Source organism: Medicago sativa, chromosome 5 (assembly GCF_051527215.1).
Source record: "Medicago sativa cultivar Bolivia chromosome 5, Bolivia_mono, whole genome shotgun sequence".
Classification (NCBI taxonomy): Eukaryota; Viridiplantae; Streptophyta; class Magnoliopsida; order Fabales; family Fabaceae; genus Medicago; species Medicago sativa.
Genome location: NC_140753.1, coordinates 78,421,064 through 78,427,063, shown reverse-complemented (window position 1 = coordinate 78,427,063; position 6,000 = coordinate 78,421,064). Strand labels below are relative to the sequence as shown.

Below are 6,000 nucleotides of genomic sequence, written 5' to 3'. Positions count from 1 at the left end.
TTGAGTAATGAGTACTAAGTTGCTAATATATTGTCAGAAACAACTAAAGCCTATACTAACTAAATGTTACCATATCCATTAATACAATAAAACATATTATGTACATTTGAGACAGGAAAGCTAAATATATCAAACTCAAATTAAGGTTTCTTTATCAAGATGTGACTTCTAATCCGAATATTGATCCAGCGTGCTTTTTGACTTCATTGTTGATAAAATATGTGTTCACCATCTTGTGAAAAGTCTGCGACGTCAACAAACTGTCGGATCCAGCTTGATGGCACTTACCAATGGCCCGATCCACTTGAAGAATACTCGCAACTTGCTCGAGACCGCCATAAAGTGCATTAGAGTAGCGGATCATATACTTTATATCATACACGTTTCTTCCAAATAATTTTCTCAAAACATGCAAAAACTCTTTCAAGCTACGAGGAAGATAATGCCGCGTTAAGATTTTCACCAGATATCCAAAATCATACGCACTGTGGAATGTCACCCATGTCACTGAGTTGTTGAAAAGCAGTCCAGACCACCGCATCAGCGTAGCAAAATGAAACGAGTCTACACCTTGAACAGTGTTGCGAAAGAAGTCAATACCCTGACGGCGGAGCAAGTCAATAGAGTCTTTGTTGTGGAGGTCCCTGTTGACGTTAAAGTCACGGAAATTAAATTCCCAGATGTAGCGACTGTTCTCATCATGAGGGAGGTTACCTATTGCATCCGATAAGGTAAGACCGATCTGAATGATATTGAGAGCGTCAACGTTGGCCTTCAAGTAACTGTATTGCTCATTGGGTTGGAGGCGACGACGGATTGTGGGTGAATGGACGATGCCCGGAAATTCAGTGTCCATTGAGATGAAATTGTATTTACCAACCAACTGACGAATGATATTGAATTCATAAAACAAATTGTATCCCCACACTTTACGGATCATGATTGGTTTTGAACTAGGCTCTTCCTTCATCATTATCATTGCAGTCTTGTCTCAGGTACAAGTTGAAATTCTGAGCAAGAAACGATGAGAAAGAATGTTAATCACCCAACAAAAAAAGTTTCTTTTAGCAGTATTTAAACATTATACAATTAGCAGCATGTGTAAAAGTAAAAGGAGTTAATGTGGTGAATTTATAACGCACAAGCATAACTTAATTAACAACTATTCATTATTCTCTAAGTCTAACATCAACACCAAAAACAGTAAAGAAGGGAGGATAAATAAAATATACTTTCAGAAAATCATAAAGAAATATTCATTCTCTGACATTCTTAAACTTCCTTTGATCGACAATAAGGATTCTGTCTAGTAGCACGATCACCAAACAATGGTTTTGTGCACACGATCACCAAAGTGTGATTGATACCTAGTTCTTATATACCTCCTTAAACTTTCAATATTCTCTAAGTCTAACTAACATCAAAACCCTAATGAAAACAATACAGAAACACTTTCACACTTCACAGTGAAGAAGGGAGGAGGAATAAAATATACTTTCTGAAAATCATTATCAAACATAAAGAAAGAAAAGTATGAAAGTAAAAATACCTAGAAGCAAAGGGATACTATCACATGAAACTCAGAATTTGATCTTATAGCCTCTGACCTTCTCAAACAATTCCTTTGATCAACAATAATAAGGGTTTTTTCTAGGAGCACGATTCACCAAAGAATAAGGGTTTTGTGAGACACTAAGAGCACGATCACCAAAGTGTGATCGATATTAGTAATGACACGATAGTGGGGAGGAAAGACGCTATATAATTGCTTAGAGTGGGCTTCAAGTTTGTCTTATAAAAAGATTTGGTTTTTTTTTTTTTTTTTTGAGGAAAAAGATTTGGTTATTATTTGATTGAAATATAACTTTTAGAGGGAATATAATTTTTTTGTTCGATAGGAATTTTCGTAGGATGATTCATTTTATATTTGATTTCAATATTTGATTTTTGATTTTTTTACAGTACATTGTGGGGTCCAAGATTGACTCACCGTCAATTATTATTATTTTTTATTTAACTAATGAATATTATATTTGATTTTTTATATTTAAGGATAATAAATATTACTCCCTCTGTTCCTTTTTAAGTGTCGTTTTAGAATTTTAACACAAAAATAGCGAATCGTATTTTTTCACATTTTTTCCTATTATACCCTCATTTTATTCCAATAATAATTTCCTATTTTTTTGCACACACTTTATCTTTCCAATAAATTTAATATATAACAAACAATTGTTAGTTATTACTCTCTTTCTCCAACAAATTCCTATTTTTTTGCACGTTTTTTCTTTCTCTCATAACAAACAATTTTCAATTTTCTAAATATTGTGCATATATATTGAAAACAAAATAGAGAAAGATAAAACGAAAATTTCAAGAAGAGTTAAAATTGTTTGTTAAAAATAGGAATTTGTTGGAGTATATGCACAATATTAGAAAATTGAAAACTTTGCATAGGTTAAAATTTAATAGGTCCATTCCCATTAATTGGACCTATTTGTTGCAATTTGTTTAAGAAGCTTGGACTTTTTTGCGCGTTTTATCTTTCTCTCATAACAAACAATTATTTTTGTCCATTCCCATGCGCTTTTGCTAATTAGACGACGTGGCAGTGATTAACTGGGTCAAGGGACGAAATTTTAAATGATCAAACATTGCAAGGCTAATTTGCCAGGATTAGCGATTACAGGGACGAATTTTTAAATGACGCCTAATTGCAAGGACGAAACACATCATTAAGCCTTTATTTATTAAGATGGTTTCTATATGGTACATGACTACATGTACCCGTGCATTTAATTTTTTTAAGGAACCCGTACATTTGTTTTTAAAATGAGTCTTTTTATTGGAAAAAATTAGTTCCTATGATTTATTTATATAATTATAATAACTAAATGTTATCTGCCGAAATTAAAAAAAAATGAATTTTTACTACTCATAATAGTAAATATTGAGCTTGGATTTTATTTTTTTTTTTGACAAAAACAAAAGGATATTCATTCATTCAAATCAATAGAGTACATCAGATACAAACATCGCTAAAAATGTAAAGAGTGAATCTGCGAACAAACTCACAACACCCAAGTTAATAGCATACAACGGCAAAATGCCTACAAATAATCTGATAAAACCTAATTCACCGAAATACCCATGTTTCCGGATCTGCAAAGTTGACGCCCAAATCATTGGTTGAATTTGTAATTGACTGGTGTAGATCTTTCAATAGGAACTAAACGAACACCGCGACAAGACGCAAAATCAAGCGCCGCAGAAGACGACGAACAACGCAACGCCGCACTTAGACGACGAAATCACAAAAAACACAAAAGAAAAAACTTGATATATGTGAAAACCACTTATTTAGATTGAAAGAAAAGGGGGAAAAAATGTAGAGGGGTGATTCTAGGTCAAAAAATGACCTAAAACCACCCCTCCTCGATGAACGAAGGAGAAAGAAAGTTTAGAGAGAAGTTAGAGTTTCTCACACTAGAAAACTAGGGCCGGCAAAAATTTCGAGAGAGTTATATTGTGCTTTGGATAAAATGTAAAAAATAAAAAACTATAACAGTATATATTTGGCTGAGTTTTTTATTATTGTGATTATACCCTTAAACAAATTTGATTTAAAGAATGCATGCTATATTGTTGGTGTTATTGAAAAAGATAAAAAAAAAAACTATTATATTTGTTAGATTGTTGGTAAAGAGATAAACAAAGTTTGTTGCTATTTATAAGTCATACAAAAAATTGCTTATAATTTATACGCGATATCGCATTAAAAAAAATGGACAACGGGCACGAACGCTGGTAGTTTTATAAAAAATATATAAAATTATGTTTTATCTTGTAAAATAATTTTTCCTAAATAACAAAAATGGTTCTTTAATTCATAAAAATATTAGTTAATTTATTGATTTAAACGAAAAGTGTATCAAAATACTTCAATCGATTTGTGAATAAACCGATGTCTTACCCGACTCGAGGGATTATTCTATGTAGCTGCATGAAAAATATATTCCGTTAAAAAAAATTGTGAATACCGTAAAAGCTGACATTTATGGATGGTTCCAAATTTAAGATGGTTTCATGAGCCTCTTAAGGAAGGCTCATATTTAGTCATATGTCTAATTCTCTTCGGTGTCAATTTAAATATGCCAATTTGATTGTTTCAAAACAAAAACAAAAAAATTGTTTCATGAAGAAGTTTTATATATGGTCACAACTATTTAGTCATTGTAACAAAAATAAAAACAACTATTTAGTCACACCATTTGAATAATGATAGTATGTATTTTGTGACCGTATCATTACTCTTTTTTTTTTCCTTAAAAAAATTACTCTCTTTCTTTTCTCAAAAATAAATATAAAATAAAACTCGTCAGCTGTAGTCCTCTTTTTTTTTTTTTTGGAATAATTTGAAATTTTTATATACCCAGTCGTATTTTTATTGGCATAAAGGGCAAATGTTAAATTTTATTTTATTTTTCTCACTACCAAAAAAAAAAAAGGATTTTTTTTTTTGATAAAAAAGGGCACATGTTACGTACGTACGTACAGTCTTATTCAAAAATTGCATCCAAAGAACCAGTTAAGTCTTCCTCTAGTTAGGTCTTTCTATTGTAAAAATGGTTTATTAAACTTTTGTTTAATTAGTTATTAAGTTAGTATTTTTTTTCCTTCACAATGGTTTAAATCTAGGTCTTCCAACTCCTTTAATCCTTAGTTTAAACTGGTAACCCAACACCCAAGTTAACCAAACTATTTTTGAAAAAAAATAGTTTTCAATTTAAAAAAAAAAATAAAATAATACTGCTTATATTAAGTCAAAAAATTCTAAGTCAAGTCTTCCCACTAACTCTTACTCATTTTGTTGGTGGATGCCTTTGTTCTATCTTTCTCTAGTTAAGTCTACCCATTAGAGTTTTATGAGAAGTAATAAGTTGAGTTTTATTACTTAAGCAAAGCAGATCAAGATGAAAAGAGGAGATGAAATAATCATATTTTCTCTTATATGATTGAGAGCGAAATATACAATGTTTAGTCAAAAATAAATTATGTACAATGAGATTAAGATAAAAAGGGTTGGAAATTTGTTGTTATACTCTACGCATGCTAGAGTATGATGATGAATGTATGATGTACTAATACACGTCACAAAAATTTAGGCTTGGGTCATATATAGAAATATTTTGGGTTAATTATGTTTTAGGTCCTATAAATAGGCGTGTTTCCAACATTAGTCCCTACTTAAATTTTATTAAATTTTTGGTCCCCAACGTTTTTTTCCGTTAGCAAAATAGGTCCTCGTTGTTAATTGTTGCTGATTGAGCAAACGGTGAAGCACACTTGGATGCCACATCTGACTTTTTTTGTTGGGTTAAATATGTTTTTAGTCCCTATAAAATTGAGGCATTTTAAGTTTAATCCTTACTTAATTTTAATAGTTGTTTTAGTGGGTTTTGGTGCATCTTGCGCTAACCTTGCCCAATAATATTTGCAGTTCAAAAAAAAATAGTTGTTTTAGTCCTTACAAAAATACTATGCACTCAGTATTAGTCTCTGCTCAATTTAAATTTGTTTAATTTATGCTTAAACTCTTAAAGTTTTTTAACAATTTTTTGTAGACGTGTTAAGAACATTACTAAAAGTTCCTCCACAAAAAATTATCGCAAAATTTGATTTATATGTCCAGATTTTATTACTTTTATCTTTAACTTTTATCGTTTTTAAAAATTCATATTTAATTCGTTTCATGTTAAAAAATTCTAAATTTTAGTAATTGAACCTTTCATAGTGTTATAAACTTGTCTCAAAAAAATCGTTAAAAAATTTAAGACTTTAAGGATAATTAAACAAACTTTGTTTTGGTTACATGAGATAAGAAAGAAAAAAAAACAAAAGAAAAAACCTATTAAAATTAAGTTAAGGGTCAAAATATCCATTTTTTTTATAAGGGGCCAAAATCGTAACTTTTTAAAACATCGGGGGGATGAAAAGTGT

At 30.5% G+C, this 6,000-nt stretch overlaps 1 pseudogene across 1 annotated transcript; it reads right to left on the bottom strand.

Annotated features, from left to right (window-relative positions):
• LOC146925364 (putative CCR4-associated factor 1 homolog 11 pseudogene) lies at positions 1-1,701 on the bottom strand (annotated as a pseudogene). Its single transcript, XR_015011032.1, has 2 exons — positions 1,550-1,701; positions 1-1,010 (listed from the first exon to the last, which is right to left on the bottom strand). The product of XR_015011032.1 is annotated as a putative CCR4-associated factor 1 homolog 11 pseudogene (transcript).
• Positions 1,702-6,000: the final 4,299 nt, after the last annotated feature.